General features: G+C 53.0%; 1 protein-coding gene across 1 annotated transcript in view; it reads right to left on the bottom strand.

Annotated features, from left to right (window-relative positions):
- The window catches only part of ST3GAL1 (ST3 beta-galactoside alpha-2,3-sialyltransferase 1), a 95,272-nt gene extending 93,861 nt beyond the window's left edge, over positions 1–1,411 (bottom strand). Inside the window, 1 exon segment of the mRNA XM_030303993.1 lies at positions 1,115–1,411. The gene's annotated coding sequence lies outside the window, so the exon portion shown is untranslated.
- Between the last annotated feature and the right edge of the window lie 16,293 nt (positions 1,412–17,704).

Genomic DNA, 17,704 nt, shown 5'->3' with positions numbered 1-17,704 from the left:
GTCCCCAGAGACCGGGCCGCGGGGCACGTTGAAGGCAGCCCGGGCGCAGCCTCAACCCCCATCTCAAGTTCAGCCGCGCTTCCTCCCGCAAGGTCACGCTCAAACACACTCAGGCTCAGCGAAAAGGAGGAGCTCAAAGTTGCGCCACGGTCCGGATTCCGAATCTAGCCGTAGCCCCATCCGGGCGCTCCGCCCCAGGGTCACCGCTGCCCTGGCCCTGCGCTCTCCCAAACAGCGGCCCCTGCCCCGCGCAGGTCACACACCCACGAGACGCAGACAAGTTGCTAACTTTTGTCAGATTTTTTCGCTGCAGCTGCGGCGCCTAACGGGGTTGGGGCGGACTCCGGAGTTTCGAGTTGCCACCCGCACCACCCCCGCCACGCTCCCCTGCGCCCACCCAATACCTCCCTGCCCACCACGCCACGTCCAGCTGCCGCGTCCCGGGCGCCAACTTCTCGGTCGTCTCCGGAGTAACGTGGGCCGGCGGCGTCCCCGGGGGCGACGGCCAACTCCCGGATGTGCTCCTGCTCGCAGCGGATTTGGACGCTCGATCCGTACACTGTCCCGCCGCAGCTCGACCGGATCACCGGCGGCCTCCGCGGGCCCCCGCGCCCCTCGCTCCACTCGAAAGCCCCGGAGCCAGCCACCCCGAGGGGACTCATCCCACCGGCGGCCCCGCTGGCCGCTTCGCCCTCTGGCGGCCCGGACCAGGGAGATTCCAGCCTGGCGCCGGTGCAATGTCACTGGGGCCACCCCGGGGACCGCTGCCCCAGACCTGGCGCAGGCTCCCCGCTGAGGTCCCAGCAGCTCTTCCAATAACGGCAAAAGATCCCGGAGACCCGGCCTCCTCCCGGACCTCCTCCCTCTCCCGAAGACCCCGGTGTCGCCGTGGCTAAGGAAGGGGGGGTCTCCCTACGCGTGTCTTCCCCTGGGCGCCCGGGGTCTAGAGTCCCACTTCCACTGTCAAGCCCTCCTAGACCCCTCCCGACCACTTCTGTTCCCGGCTCTGGGCAACCGCCCCTCCACTTGGAGAACACACTCGAAACTGCCCCAACTCCGGCGGACGCAGCCCCCCGCTCACCCCGGCCGCGCTGGGCTCGGCGCGCTCACTCACCGCAGCCGGAGACACGCTGGAGTTTCCGCGGCTTTGGAGATGAGGGGCTCCGCGGAGACTAAAGGGGGGGTTGTCCCGAGCACTGGCCCCCTTCCCGGCTCACATCGCGCCGTCCTCCTCTCCCTCCTCCTCCTCGCCCTCCCTGTCCTCCTCTTCCTCCTCCCTCTGGTCTTTGTCTTTGCAAAGTGTCGAAACTGTCTGGCATAGTGGAGCTCCGCCGGCGGAGGCTGGAGCCGGGGAAGCGGGGAGGCGGGGTGAGGATGGGAGCGGTCTCGGGAACACCTTCCCCCGGGTGTAACGGGAGGGGCCGGCGGGCGGCCGGGGAGGGGCCGCTTCCCTGGCCGGCCGGGGCCGGGAGCGGGGCGCGCCGGAGCGGGGCGGGCGCCTGGGCTGCGCGCGGCCCTCCCCTTCCTCCGCCCAGTGCCCGCCCCCCGGGCCCGCTCCCCCCCACCCCTCCTCCCGCGCCCCCTCCGCCCGCTCTCGGCTCGGCTTTCGGCTCGCTCGGGGCTTCCTGCGAGCTCCGGAGCCACGTGGACCGCAGCCGGCTCAGCGGAGGCCAGGCTGGGGAGACGCCGGAGGCGGCGCGGGGACCGGATCGCCGCCCCGGGAGGGCTCTGCGGGGACAGCTCCGCGACACACCGCGCCGCCGCCGCCGCCGCCGCCGCCCACGGGCTGGAAAGACTAGGGAGGAATCGCCCGGAGACCCGTGGGGTCAACCCCGGGGAGGAGGCGACGGGCGCCCACCCAGAGGACGTGGCGGTGTCCTGAAGAGCCCAAGTCGGCCGCACCGTAGCACAGAAGGGGCCGGCCGACACCCCTGTTGGTGACCGGGCAAAGCCATGGACTTCCTTTAAGGGCGCGGGACTCGAGGTGGGATTGAGGGAGGGGGAGGGGAGGAGCGCGGCGGGGCTGGGGCCCTGGTAAGGCCCGAGCCTGGGCCCCGTTCCGAGCCGCAGAGCGGCCACCGCGGCGCGGTCCCCGCCCCGGCTCGCCTGCCCGCCGCAGTTTTTTTCCTCCCAGATGCGGAGGCTGCACCGCGGTCCAGGGCAGGGTGAGCGCCAGGCAGCGGGACGCCAGGCAGGGGCAGGTCCCACGGCGACCTGGGACTGGGGCTTCTGGGGCCGGACCCCCTGTGGGACTCAGGTTTGTGGGGCTTTTGCCGTTTCTCCTTTATAGGGAAGTGAGGGCAGTGGAGACTTCTTGCTCAGTGACGGACTTGACAGTCTTAGAGACTAAATGCTGGACGTCAGGTTTAAGAGGCATTAAAAACGTGTGATTATACAGCTTTTATCCCCTTACGGGGATTTTACCTCTTTTGTAACTTCTCTGAGCAATGCTCAGAGGACAGAGGCACAGCGTGGCCTAAGGGGCGCTTCATTCTTCTGGCTTCCATTTCTTCCCTTGGAGAGGTCAGCCTTTTGCAGTGGAGATAGCTCCCTAGCACGTCATTCATCAGAGTGTGCTTCAGACCAGGGGCTGGATGGGACTTAATGCTTCCCGTCTTGTCTTGCACCTACTGGATGTGTGATCTTAGGCTGGTTACAGAATCTAAGCTTAGGTAGCCCTGTGCCTCAGTTTCCTCTTCTGTGAAAATGGGACTGATTGCTGTCTATCCCATAAGGTTGTTCTAATAAACGAGTGAATCCATCCATGTTGAACCGTTACAACTAAGCTTATCATATAGTAAGTACCCAGTGAAAGTTGGCTTTCATGGATGCTGGGCCCCTACTCATAATGGGGGGGGATGGGTAAAGGGTGGTCCAGGAGACTTTTCAGCCTTGGAGGAGGAAAAGGGAGCTATTCAGAGCATAGAGAAGTAGAAAAGGAGCAGGTTGAAAAACAGGAGGAGAGAGTGCGAAAATTCACCCCTAGAAAATTAAAGAATTAGCAATTAAGACTGCGCCATTTTATCCTAGGTGAATCTGGAGAGACGACCAGATTGAGCAAGTAAGTGGCCCCCAAACATCCAGCTGCTGGTTCTCCTTTGCAGCCAAGAACCAAAGACAGCTCTTCATTTCAGCCCTAGGTCCTTGGCAGTTCCCGCCGGTGACTCCACAGTAAAATGGAAATTCCTAATTAAGTGACTCTATGGTGAAGCATGCATATATCATCACCTTATCTAGAAAAAGATTTCCATCAGCTGCACCTTTTCCCGCTCTCGGTCTCGGAGGGGTTAACCCGGCCAGGCTTTTTCTCGCCCGCCTCAGTTGTGTTGCAATGTTATTTCTTACCAGGTGACAGACAGGGCCTCTCCCCCTCTGGGGTTTGTCCTCTATTCCATGGAGGCAGCACTTGCGAGGCCCTCGGGCCTTTCGGGGAGCCCACATCCTCCGGGGCTATGTGTCAGGGGTGTGTGTGAGGGCATTCCTCGTTGTCATCCCGAGTGTCTCCTAACATGCCCTGCCTAGTACAGCCGCCATAGTCATTACTGGGAGTGTCTGCACAGTGAGTCCCCCCAGGGAGCCCTGACATTGATTTAATGCTCACCCCCCCCCTCCCGCCCCCGTGTGTTCAGAGCAACTGCAAAGCTCTCAGTAATAATGGTGAAGGAAATTGATTTCATCCTCTCCCCGCCCCCTTTCTTCACACATCAGAAAGGAAGGATCCTAATGGGCCCTGATGCTATCTGGGTGATTGGGCAGAAAAGGGCAGCCCGGCTTGTCAGCGGTGAGTTCAGAGCTGCTGGGCACGTGGCCGTTTGTTTTGGGCAGGGTTTTACTTACCACGGTTTTGGGGCCCCAACTTCCCTTACGATAAAAAGAGGTAATAGGGGGATGTACTGACAGAAGCCGGAAGGAGAGACACAGCCAGGCTTCCTGGCTCTGGCTCTGTCCCTCTTTCCCTCCCTCCGCTTTCTCTCCCTGCTCTTGCCCCCTCTCTGCTCTGTTCCATCCCTGCCCACGGTCTCCTTCTGCTAAGTCCTAGGGTCTGCCCTGAAATATTCCTGGTGTCTGCGGCCCCAGCCCCTGTACGGCGGGGCAGCTGTCAAAACAGTCCTTCTTGTTTCACAGTTTCACTTTCCACTGTTCATCTATTCCGGATTTTAGTTTTTCCAGAAGAGGAATCTGACTGGCAGGCTTCACCGGGTCCTGGGTCAACAACCCAGCGGTGAATGGGCTGCCCAGGCAGCAAGTGCCCACCTGAAGAGTAAGCATGTGGAAGGAGAGCTACACGTTTTGCATAACGGGGACTGCAGGACTCATAACGCTTAAGCCCCCTTCCAGTTCTGAGAATCTTGGGGGCATTTGAGTCAGCAGAACTATTCCGCGGAATCACACGCTTTACACTATTCACACATGTTAGACCCAACATCCATGCTAAGGCGGCTGATTAATCTTGTCCAATCACAACCGCACTAATCTCTTTGCCAGAATTTGGCTCAGGAATACGTAGATTTAACCCCTGTTTGCATCAAGAAGACAAAGAAATATATTTGTGTTTTCTAGGAAAAGAGTCCTTAAGACTAAGGCCTGGGAAGCTTCTCTTTATTTCTAACTGGACGTGAACACGAAGGTATTTTTAGCTCAAGTTTCTCTGGACGACATCTTGTACCCATGAGGGGAGACAAACTGAAGCTAAGTAGATCCAGAGCCCTGATCACACCATACCTGAAGCCTACCTCTAGACTTTCTGTTGTATTAGAACAATGATTTTGTTTAAGCCACTTTAGGTCATGGTTCTGTTACTTGCTGCCAGATGCTTGAGAACCATACGCAGCTACAGCCAGGTTCCTTTCTCCCCCAAAGTCCCTTCACTGCCCCCAAGGCATTCCCAAGCTCAAAACCCTTAAATCTTCAATGGCTGCCATTGTCTAAGGATGCCAATCCAAACTTCTGAGCCTAGAGATCCAGAGGTCTAATGCAAGGCCTGGGATGAGGGAACTCTGCTTCCTAGCACTGATCACTGTATCCTCAGAGTTTTTGCCGTTCTGGGCTGCAGGACCCTTAAAGAACCATGCCTCCTACACGTCGTAGACACTGGGTCCAGCCCTCCTGGATGCTACCATAACAAATTACCGCGAGCCGGGGGCCCCACACAGCAGACGTGTATTTTCTCACAGCTCAGGAGGCCAGAAGTCTGAAATCAAAGTTTCCCCTGGATGGGCTCCTGTTGGGAGCTCTGAGCGAGAATCTGGCCTGTGCCTTTCTCCCAGCTTCTGGTGGCTGCTGGCAATCTTCGGCCTTCCTTGGCTTGTAGATGATCCCTTCACATGGCTGTGTGTGTGTGTGACTGTGTGAGTGCGTGCCTCCTCCTTTTGTAAGGACAGCAGTCACTGGGCACTTGGGGCCCACCTTAATTCACCACATACTGTGCTAAATGCTGGGGACGTGGAGGTGGGCACAACACGGTCCCCGCCCACCAGGAGCCCACAGTTTGGCAGGGGACTGACCATGCTTGGGATTTCACCATGTTGGGGCAGCGCTGTGACAGGCTAACAGGTGGGTGTAGTGAGGTCACTTAGAGGATGCTGGTTCACAAACCCGGGAGCATCTGGAGTGTAGTCTGAAACTGACCGCACGCACAGAAGACAGGGAGAGACCGAAGACAGAGGCGGGTCACCCCACGTTGGTAAGTGGCAGGTTGAATAAGCAAGAGAACTTACTTTATAAGCCTGATCTTGAGTGCCTCAAGATGAATAGATACCTGAACCCACCTTCTAGAATCTTAAAAGTTTAGAGAGAGGCCTTTGTGAGGTTCGGTCATATACGCCGTCGAGGCGGTCTCCACAACACCTGTCCCTGAAGACGGCTCCCTCTGTGGGAACAGGGTGTGGGAGAGACTGCATGTACATTCCCAGGACAGGGGAGGGGGAGAAGGCCCTCCACTTCCCCGGGGTCAGCTCTCGGGTCAGCTGGCAGTCACATCTTCCTGATGACCTCCTCTGCCGGAGGGCAGCTCCTGGGGGACAGGTGTCCTGGGATCTCAGGGAGAACTAGGTGAGAGCAGGGGGGTGGGTGCGGTGTGCAGGAGGCGTGAGCCCATCCGGTTCACGTACCACCTGCTGAGCCGGGTGGAACAGACTGTGGACTTCGCTCTGGATGCTGGCAGAGGCTCCGAGACTTCACACGCCGGGCAGAGGCAACGGGGACGCGGCGACATTTGCATGCCGGCCAGACCACTCTGGCAGCCTCGGGAGGCCGACGCTGGGGTGTCCAGACTGGAGGGCATGTTCGTTCCGGGAATCCAGCAGAGGCCAGGGGTCTGACCTGAGGAAGGAGCAGAAGTGAGACATCTGGGCAGGCATCACCCATCTTTCATGGCGAGGCCGGCAGAAGCATGATAGGTTGACAGAAAAACCTTTGATCCCCGAAGGCCTCACAACAGGTTCAGGGTTGGTAACATCTTCCCTCAGATCCCTTGTTTTGTGAGGGAGAACGTTTAACCATGCTCAGCCCGGTTTCTTGAAGGTACCATAATGAGATTGTTTTTATTAAAAAAAAAAAAAGTGTCTAACGTTTGTTTATTTTTGAGAGCAAGTGAGACAGAGTGCAAGTGGGGGAGGGGCAGATGGAGAGGGAGACACAGAGTCCGAAGCAGGCTCCAGGTCCTGAGCTGTCAGCACTGAGCCGGACATGGGGCTCGAACTCACGAACCGCGAGATCATGACCTGAGCCGAAGTCGGACGCTTAACCGACTGAGCCACCCAGGCGCCCTGAGATTTTTTTTATTATTATTTGTAACCCAACTGCAAAAATAATTGACACTCAGTGGATGGTGGCTATCTCTAAACTACGACACCTCGGACTGCGGAAGGAGAAAGGAACCGTTTTCACATGTCCCATTTCGGTTTTTTGCGGGACTTTTCATTTGCCGCTGACTCTGGTTACCAACCCTGCGTAACACAACATCCCCAAAACTAGAGGCATGAGACGGCCGTTCCTGCCTGCGTTTGATCATGGGTTCTGGGGGTGAGGAATTTGGATGGAACCCCGCAGGGTGGGCTTATCTCTGCCCCATGTGTCTGGGAAGCTGAGAGTACCTTGAATGGCTGAGGCTGGAGTCCGGAGGCTTCTTCACTCGTGGGTCTGGGATCGGGGATGAGTTGACTTGAAGACGAAACTCAGTCCGCCAGAGCACCTCCACGTGGCCATAGAGGCTAGATGTTGAGACGGAGCATCCCAGGGGAACGGGGTAGAAGCCATATGCCCTTTATGACCTCGCTTCCGAAGTAACATAGCCTCATCTTTGTGCTCTGCGCTCCCCGTCACGAGCCCGTGCAGACACAAGGGAGGGGATGGGGTGCAGGCGTTGGCAGGCTGCAGGCTGTAGTATGTTCAGGACTGGGTTGCAGGACTAGATTCACAGACAACGGGTGGTGGTGGGGACCTGGTGTGGATGAGGTCACCTGGGGATGTTGTAGAAAATGAAGAGGGACAAGGTCAGAGCCCCGAGGACATGGTGATGGTCAATAAATGGTTATGGAATAAATCAATCGTTCAAGAACGTAACTATAGGTAACTCCCCCCCCCCCCCAGGTCAGCGGCTCTTCATTCTGGCCTCAAGCAGGAGAAGGATCATGGTTAAGTCTCCAGTTACCTCCTGGAGCCCGACAAGGAACCCGTAAGGTCTATTTCTCCAAGTTCACTGCCTACAGGGATGACTCCAGGAGGCTTATTCTAAGCTCAGATTCCTGGGTCCTACTCCCAGAGACTCGAAATTCACTTGCCTTGCAGTGGGGTCCAGGAATCTGTCTTTTGAAACAGCTTCCTTCGGTAATACAGCTACAAGGACCGCGTGGACAGCACCCCGCTCAGCCGCTCAACCATAAATTCCAAAGGGACCAGGGACAAAGTCTTCCTGATAGGATGTTCTGGCCCCGAGTCCCGGCTCTTGCGACTTTGCCGCCACCTGACTTTGGACAGTTTCCTTTTTCTGGCCTCAACTTTCTTGTCTGTACGCTCAGGAGGTTGAGTCAGAGCAATGTTTTCAAACTGGGCTCCGTCATACCTCAGGGGATTGCACCTTGGCTACCCACCTCCATTAATCCATTTAGCAAATATTCGTGGCACGGGTGGATACCGGGGGTGTTACAGGATCAGCGATTAATTATCATGATGGGCGTTCTTTCCAAAGAAGTGCAACAAAGGGTAAGAGGGCGCTCACAAAGATGGCTTACGTTGTGCGTGTCCTTCCGCTTGAATTGCCGTTTGGACAAACTGTTCCCGGGATTGAAACTGCTGGCTTAGATCATCTTAAGGGTCCTTGCGGCAGGAAACCTTTTGTTCTGTGATGTTTCTTCGATGATTTTATTTCTGAGCAACGTCAAAACAAGCAGAATGCAATTACTGGGTGTGAAATCCGTCAGGGCCCCCCAGGTTAACCCTTTCGTTCTGGAAAAGAAACTTCAGGCTCTTTAGAAGGTTTTCTGACGGTGAAGAGCCAGCACCTTAACCTGGGAAACTGAGTGAAAGGCAGACTGGGAAGCTACAAAGCTTTATTCCAGCTACAAAGGGGGCGGGGGGCTCTGGACCCACGAGCCTTCCGGTTTTTGTCTGCAGAATGGGCAGATGGTACCTGGTCCCCAGAGTTGTTTTAAGGAGACAGATTATATATACAAAATTAGTAGCTCAGTGCCAGATACTTAGTAAGCATTCAATAAATGATGGCCATTATTAATTTAAGTATCTTTCTTATGCATATTATACTTGTCAACATTCCTGCAAATGTTTTATAGATGAGAATGGAAAAGTACTCAGCACGGGAGCTGCCAAATATCAGGGTTCTGCCAGGCCAACTGCATCTCTGGGGGAAGAAAGCCCTGTAATTCCCTCTTCTTGAAACTACATGCCCATGGTGGCGGCCTTGAGATTCTGAGTGTCCCTCTGCCCCATGCCCTCCCCACAGCGTCCCCCCCCCCCCGCCCCGCCAAAGGAGAGCAAGTTACTTTTCTCAGTAGAAAGCAAGCCGATACCCAAATTTGGGATAGGTTTCCACATTGAGGTAGAATAAAGATGACAGCCATAAATGTTGCGGAGAAATTACAAAGAAGCCCTGAAATCATCCCTTTGTATTTTTTGTAGTTGAACGCCCTAACCTTCCTAAACATGCGTGCATCTTTTATTCTCTCTCTGGCTGGATCCTTAAAACAGTACAGAGACTGAACACAGTTGGGAACACCTCTATCACTTAATTTATGGGGTGCGACTCCACGGCTGAGCTTGGGGAAAACATGTGGCCACAGCTTCCGAATGTCTAAACTGAGGATAACGATAGACTTCACCCTCTAGGATAAATAGGGTGGTTATTAGCCATGCACACAGTAAGTGCACAGTACGTTAACTATTGTTATTTTCGCGTGTATTGATTTACTCGGTATTTTGGTGCTCACTTATGTATTCTCAACTACAGACTCATAAAATATAAATTAACGTTAGCTTCTTGCATTTAACGATCTGCATTTAATGATTCTGGGGGCAGCCCAGTCTACCGTAGCGTTGGGTTGGGAGCTATAGCCTCAGCTTTAAGAGATATGACACCTGCTACCGATTTGGGGCATCCATTTGGTAAAATCATGTAAATCACTTGGGGTGCCCTAGGACTGTGGTCTACAACCGGACACGGGAGAAGGCAGAATTCCATCGGGCAGTCAAATAGCTGACTGGTGAAGAATTCCCTCCGGGGGGGGGAGGATCCAGAATTTCACCTACGCAAATCAGGCAGTAGTATCTAGCAGTTAGGATTAGGTTCGACAGCGGAAAACCCCAAATTACAGTGGCTTCACTGGGTAGAAGTTAGTTTTTCCCTTTCCTAAGTCCTGGCACACAAGGTTGGTATAGCATTGTACAGGGTCAGGGACGCAGGCTCAGCCAGCTCGTTGCTTCACCGTAGAGCACACCATCCTCCCCAACTTGATTTCCTGGTGCAAGCTGGCCGCCCCAGCTCCAGACATCAAATCTTTATTCCAGGCATCCAGAAGGAGATAAGAACATGCCCTTTCCCTCTAAGTTCATTCTACAGATTGTCCCCAGGACTTCCACTTCTGTCTCGCAGCTGCCTAGCTGCAGGGGACACTGGTAAACATAGTCCTTATATTGGGACACACACTGTGCGACACACGTATTCGGGGACAATTAGCAGTCTGTGCTGCCAGGTTAGAAGAGGTTAGATCATTCAACTTAGATCCAGGGGCAAGAGCGCAGAAACTAATCTCAGGTGCACAGTGTGGGCTTGGAGTTGCTTGTTGCCATAGCGACTAGAAAAGCCTGAACCTGCCAACTGTCGTGAAGAAAAAAAAAAAAAAAAATCGTCCTTGTCCCTCAGCCCCTGTGTTCTGGCCAGAAATCTCTGGTCGATAATTTCATAAGTTTAGGTCGGGACTTGCTTGTGATGTTAAAACAACTTGTTTCTTCTCCTGGTGCCGAACACTTCTGCCCTGGCAAAGTTCAGAATGTATTCTGCGGAGTGAAGAGAAAGGAAATCCCAGAAGTCAAGTCTGGGGGGAAATCAGCATATGGCGGGTATTTGAAGTATGTGGTATAATTAAAAAAAAGAAAAAGGTTTTGATACATTAGAGTCAGATTAGTCTGATCATGCCAATTAAAATGTAACTGAGCAGTGAGGTAATTTAGACTTGTAAATTTTCATTGGGAAAGTTTTTTTGTTTTTGTTTTTTTTTTTAATTAGAAAGTGTGCCAAGTTTGACTGTTCGGAAGAATCCGAGAGTCTCACCCTTGGTTATACGTTGAATTACTGGTTCACTAGATGTTTGAAATACTTAGGCAGGCTTTTGTCACATCGGTTGAAGCAATGGAGAGGATTTAACGAATCCAGTTGTTATCTGGGCCTGTTGTGTGAAGTTATTTAGGGTTCTTTAAACAAGAGACTCCTTGAAAGTAGTTGTTAAAATATAGTCTATGTTAAAAGAGACTTAGAAGTTGAATTGAAAGATCTAAGGAAAATGGGTTTTTTACCGATTTTCATATTAAAACATTTTTAAAAACTCAAATAGTTTTCAATTGTGCAAACGTTGTCTCGTAACAATAATAGAATAATAACAACAATCAAAACCTCAAAATACAACTTCCACTTTTTCCCGTTTTTATTAATTTGTATACAAAATAGAAGGGCTCTGGGGAGCCTGGGTGGCCCAGTCGGTTAAACCTCCGACTCTTCGTTTCAGCTCAGGTCACGATCTCACTACTTGTGGGTTCGAGTTCCACGTTGGGCTCTGTGCTGGCAGTGTGGAGCCTGCTTGGGATTCTCTCTTTGCCCTTCCCCTGCTCACTCTCTCTCTCTCTCAAAAATAAATAAACTTAATTTTTTAAAAACTTTTTGGTATTTAAAAAAATTTTTTGTGTGTGTTTTTATTTATTTTTGAGACACAGGGAGACAGAGCATAAGCAGGGGAGGGGCAGAGAGAGAGGGAGACACAGCACCCGAAGCAGGCTCCAGGTTCCGAGGTGTCCGCGCAGATCCCGACGCGGGGTTCGAACTCAAGAACCGCGAGATCATGACTGGAGCCGAAGTCTGCCGCTTAACCGACTGAGCCACCCAGGCGCCCCCTCTTTAAGAAAAATTTTAAACCCAAAGGAAAGATGCCTCTATCCAAAACTTCTGGGAAAGAAGTAGCCACGCGCAAACCAGGGCTGGGCACCCACCACGTGCAAGGTGCACGTGACCTGGCGGAGGGAGAGACACACGCGTGAGTTCTGACCCCAACGTGTTCCTTTCCTTACCTAGACCCTGCGTCAGAGCGCGCCCACCAATCCACCCCTCACACCTCTGTCCCAGACCCCTGGGAGGCTGTCACCCTTTCAACCATGAGCCGTCGAGCACCCCGAAAGACTCCCATTCAATCATCTGTTTCCAGGAAGGCATCCAGCCCTTCAGCCACGTCTAGAACAGCCAAGCTTTGATTTCTACAGTCCCACTTTTTCCCTAGACCTGGACCGGACCTTGTGGTGGGGCTTCCAGACAACCCAAGTTTGCGTACTGACAGTCACTCCGTCGCCGTGCACAAGTCACTTAGCCTCTCTGAGCCTTCTCTTTCTCGTCGGTAAATACAGGGAACTCACCATAACTTCGCAGACCTCTTGTGAGGCTTAATTACGGCATGATTTATATAAATCTGAAGGCCATTTATATGTAAGATCTTAAGACCTTCCCTGACCCACAACCGATGCCGGATTCACATTAGTGCCCGGGGTCTCTTTAGAAAATGGAGGGCCAGAACTGGCCAAGCCCTTTATTAATTCAAACCGTTCATTTTATTTTCTCTGTGGTTCAGAGAAACTCCCTGACTTCCTCAGAGTCCTGCAGGCAAAGTCAAGGGAGAGTCGTTCATTGACTGGTATGTTTAATAAATGTGTGAATGATACTTACAACGTATCAGACGCTGCTCTAAGGTGGTTGGCAAATATCGGTACTCTTTTTTTAAGTTTATTTATTTATTTTGAGAAAGAGAGAGAGAGATGGGGGGAAGGGGGGGAGGCTGAGAGAGAAAGAGAGAGAGAGAGAGAAAGAATCCCAAGAAGGCTCCACACTGTCAGCACAGAGCCCAACCTGGGGGTCGATCTCATGAACCATGAGATCATGACCTGAGCCGAAATCAAGAGTCAGACACTTAAGCCACTGAGCCAGCCACCCAGGCACCCCATGGGCAAATATCAGTACTCTTAATATTTGCAGACCCCTGTGACGTCAGAATTATTTTCACCTGCAGTTTCCAGATGAGGAAACTGAAGGTTCGGAGGCTTGTAACTGACGAGAGAGGTGCGCAAACCCAGGGCGGCCGGCTGCAAAGTCTGTGCAAGGAAGCACTGTGTCCGCTCCTGGAATGTGCATGATCCTTCTTTAACACCCACCCACTGCCAAGGGCACCCCCTCTCCCCCTCTCTCTGTCACGCTCTGCCTCCTCCTGCCTTTTAGCTATCCTAATTAATAATAATGAGAGCGAAATCACTTTCTCTTCGAATCCCACCGAGCAAAGGCTGAGGAAAAGCTTGCTCGTAATTACGTTACTCTAGGAGAGAGATTTCCAAAGAAGCTGGAGAGAGAAAAGGGGAGGCGGGTTGGGAGGGAGTGGAACACAGTGGGGGGGTATGTGATGGGGAGGGGGGGCACCACTTGGTATTGTTTTATCGCCAGGACCATCTCTAAGAGGCTCGGAACTGCTGCACCAGGGAGCAGACTGGGGGGTGGGGGGGGGGGAGCGAGGGGAGCGAGTTCACTCACTTCCTTCCACTTCTCATCCATCGCAGGTCTGGCCTCATGGGTCATCCACTCACCAGCACTTCCGGGGCCAAGGATGCTGGTCATGCCCGGGCTCTAGGAATCCCACCTCAGAAGCAGCAGAGACCCCTGGAGAAGCTTGTCATGGTGGGAGGGGCTGAGCTGGCGTGGGAACGCATGGAGGGTTCCAGGGTGTGGAGAGGGAGGCTCTGAGGAGCTGGGCTGTGTGCTGGGGGGGGGGGGGGGGGGGGGGTGTCTGACACACCTGCCCAGCAGGTGTCGAATCCTCTTGACCGTCCAGATCCGGCCAGGACTTCCCCGTCTGTCGTATTTTCCTCATTCCTATTTATCCTTAAGCTAATTGTCTCTGTAATTTGGGGCAGGTCTCTTAATTTCTATTGCTTTTCCATTTATTAAATGGGATATTATGAATATCAGATCAGCTAATGAACAGACAGGGCACGCATCCAAGATTACACAATGGCTGATGGGAGAGCAAAAAGAAATATCTAGCTTTTGCAGCGACGTCGGGGTGCTTTTCAAACAACACTGGAGAGGAAGAAACTTTTAACCATCTGGAAGCCAGCCACGGAGAAAAAGCCCCGTGCAGACTCCATGGGAGCCATCTGTAAATGGCTGACATCAGGGCCACACGGCTGGAAATGTAAACTCATGGAGGGTCAAGAAAGTGAGTTCTCCTCATTCCCTGACTTCTGAGTGGTCAAAGAAGGTTTCGTGCTCAATTTATAAGCAATGCCCCTGCCTCAAGATGGCATCCGTAGCTGACAAATACTTCCCTTCTTTACCCGATGGCGACACAGATCAACGAAGCACTGAAGGCATTTGATCGTTTTGAAAAAGCACAAGATACAAATAATGAACATGTATTAAGCCACTCTTAGGTACCAGAAACTGTGCTAGGTGCCGCATCTCCAGTAGAATTGTTAACATAAATTATGTGTTTCTGCCATTCAGGGCACAGCTCAATGCAGGGTAACCTGTGCGGCTCCCTGGGTCCCTCCAGCAGCCCTGGGAGATGGGAACTGGTATGAAATGGACACTGGTTTTGTCTATTTCACAGACGAGAAAAACGAGGCTCAGGGAAGTTAAGTAACTTGCCCCATGTCACACAGCTGGTGTGACGTGGGATTGAGAATCCCGTTCAGGCCTGGGGCTGTACAGGTGATACTGTGCACTTCTCTCTCCTCGATGCTAGGTGATGCTCAGCTTGACCCGCATTTGGCCCCCCGGGGTCTGCCAAGCTGCCAAGCTGGGATCTTGCCTGGAAGATAAAGTGCAAACTCTGTGTGGAATGTTCTACCCAGCCGACCTCCCCACCCCTACTGACCCCTTCCCACCCTATGCCCTTCTGCTGGTGCCAGGGAAAATGCACTGCAAACCCGATCTGCTACATTCTAGTTCTCTGACCTTGAACGAGTTACCGTCACCTCTGGGCCTCTGTGTCCTTATCTGCAGGCTTAGGGGAAGAAACTCTTCCTTCACAAGGGTCTTAGGAGGGACGCTGCACATTGTGTGGGAAACGCGTCAATGCCAGGAACATAGACGAGTTTAGTTAATGCCCATTTTCTTCCCTTCCGCCTTCTGAACTTCTGAACTTCAGCTGAGATCAGTTTGCAACATGAACCAGGCACCGCCCAGCAGATACCTCCTGTTCCTCCCTCACTTTGCAAGAGCCTGGGGAGGGAGCACGCTGTGTTATATTTATCAGAGTATGTGTCTCTCCTCCCACTGGGTTATGCTGAGGGGGGAGCTTATGGGTCCACCTGTTCCTAAGTGCCCTGGGCGCCGCTCAGGGTCTCGGACAAGGGCAGGGGCTTTGCGGATAAATGCCTGTTGCATAAACGAGGGAACAACGCAATCCTGTCTTTTCGGGTGCATAGCAGGAGCGCAGTACTGACTTGGCAACTTGGGATTTGACTTGGTTAGACCTGTGTGTGCCTGTTTGGATCTCCAGGGGAACACAGCGGAGAGGGATTATCTTCTAGCCTTTCTGCGAGCCGCTCAATTCAGCCAGCATTTTCCCCTGCAATAAACACAGAAGTGGGGAAAAGGCAAAGAAAGACCGGCCGCTCGTGAAGAGCGCGCGGCTCTGCCCTCATTTCTGGGCTCATCATGCCGGTTCTTCCAAATCCCTGCACAAATTAGCCACTCGAGAGGCGTTTTTTAATGAATACACATTTGTCTGTCCTTTGCCCAGACTCACAAGGCAGCAGAAAAAGGAGGCAGGCAGGCTCCAAGATCAAAGAAATTTCGGGTGCTTGCCTTCTACATTCTCCCTCCACCCCCCCATCCCCCCCACCCCCCCGTCTTACGTAGATGTAAACACACAGGTACCCGCACACACGCTGTATTTTCCAGGTTTAAGAGGCAGCAATCTCAAGTAACTAGCATGGCAATAGTAGGCCTGCCCCTCCTTCCCGCTGGGGTTTAAAATAGTTTCATGACTGCTTCCCGGGTCTGCAATGGAACATTTCACACCACCAGGAGGGACCCGCCCAAGCTCCCCCGCCCCCCAGCATAGAGGCCTGCCAGCACAGGACAAGTGGGGCCCAGGAGGTCTCCAGACGGAGTCCACGCTGATGCACCTGCAGCCGCCAGTTGTTCAGGTCATCAGCACACAAAGGCACCCGCTGCAAATAGTGTCACACGCAGGCTAAGCAGGGCTGGGAGTGGAGGGCCGGGGGCGGGGCAAGGGGCAGACAGGACGGGAGGTGGATTCGCCGCCTCCGTGGTGACCAAGGGTCTGCAGAGCATCGCGCCTAATCTGCTCTACCAACCCGTTAATCATCCCTCAGGAGTAGCATGAGGGTGAAATCCGCCGAGGCCTCTGGAAGGCCCATGGCGGAAAGACACAGAAGGAACGTTTGCCCTTATATAGGGCACGACTTCTGCAAAGTGCACCGACCTTCCGCGTAAAGCTCAGTGACCTTGTACACGCAGTGCATCTCCGTCCAGAAGGGGCCGCACCCAGGCACATCCCGGTCTCCGCGTGCTTGATGTAAATATCTATTCCCTTGCCCCCAAAATACACTGCCCCCAGCTCGAAACGTACAGGGATTGAAAAAAAGACCTTTGAAATGTAGCACTCTGTTGGAAAATAGATGTTGACTGGAAAATTGCCCCAATTTATTGCTGCTTTTGCCGCTATTTTTTTCCACCAGGTACCTACTGGATATCATCATCAATAATATGATGACCATTTGTAAAGAATTTGAGAAACTCCTACCACAGGGAACTGTGTTTCCAAGAAGTTATAAAGACACGGGGCCATCCTGCAGCCCCGCCTTAGACGCCCCTCGGTCTGATTTCTGCATTTCGGGATATGCCCTCAGAGACTGCAGGCCTCAGAGGAAAGACTGCCAAACCCGAGGGTCAGTTCTGCTCCAGATTTTACCACCACCGAGTCACCTGGCCCGCCTCGAGCCTTGGGACCCCCGTCTGTAAAACCCCAGGAATGGTATTTGCTTTCTCTTTCTCTGTGCTTTAAAGGGAAAGATGGCTCTCTCTTCAAGACCACTCAGACCTGGGTCCCTCCAAATCCTCAGACATAGTCGGGACATTGCTAGCTTACATGGAGTCTCTATGCAATTAGAGACTGATGGGTGAGTACAACCTCAGGGAAATGGGTGATCCCTTTTCGAGAAGGAAATTCCCCCTTGGTTTTGACAGGTCTAGTCTTGCCGCAGAGAACACATTTGGCCAGAAGAGGGTGATTTGGATTTCAGCCTCTGCTCATCTTTTTTTTGTGCAGTGCACAACCTATAGAACCGGATGTTCTGGCAGCCTAACAGGTCTCTCCTTGGTTGACCCAGACCTTTTGCACTCCTGGCTTAGCTGACTTCAGCCCTCCTTGCCAGGGCCTCAAGCCTGGATCTCCCCAACTCCTTCGGGCTGTTGAGTGGATCCTTGGCATTTGAGGATTTTCCTTTCTTGGTTTTGACTCTTGTCAAATCAATGCAGAAGGTTCACAGTAAAGAGATCGGTTTAGAGAAGCGGGGCGTTTAGTGCAGGGATAGCCACTCATTAGCTTTGTGATCCTGGTCTGATTGTTTAAGCTTTCCAAGCCCCCATTTGCTCATCAGTAAAACAGGATGATGATGGCTGTCTCGCTGGGTCTGTTGACTGGGAAGATTAAGCAAGACCATCTGGGAAGGCCACTGGACACATAGGACACACTTGATAAGGCAGATGTTCCCAGGACTGTTCTCTGATCCAGGTCAGCAAACTTTTCTCAAATTCTCTAAAAAAAAATGTTTTTTTATGTTTATTTATTTTTGAGAGAGAGCACAAACAGGGGACGAGCAGAGAGAAAGGGGGACAGAGGATCCGAAGCGGGCCTCCACCCTGTCAGCACAGAGCCCATCGTGGGCCTCGAACTCCTGAACCGTGAGATCATGA

Source organism: Lynx canadensis, chromosome F2 (assembly GCF_007474595.2).
Source record: "Lynx canadensis isolate LIC74 chromosome F2, mLynCan4.pri.v2, whole genome shotgun sequence".
Lineage (NCBI taxonomy): Eukaryota > Metazoa > Chordata > Mammalia > Carnivora > Felidae > Lynx > Lynx canadensis.
Note: the sequence above shows the minus strand (reverse complement) of the source record. Positions and strands in the feature narration are given on the sequence as shown.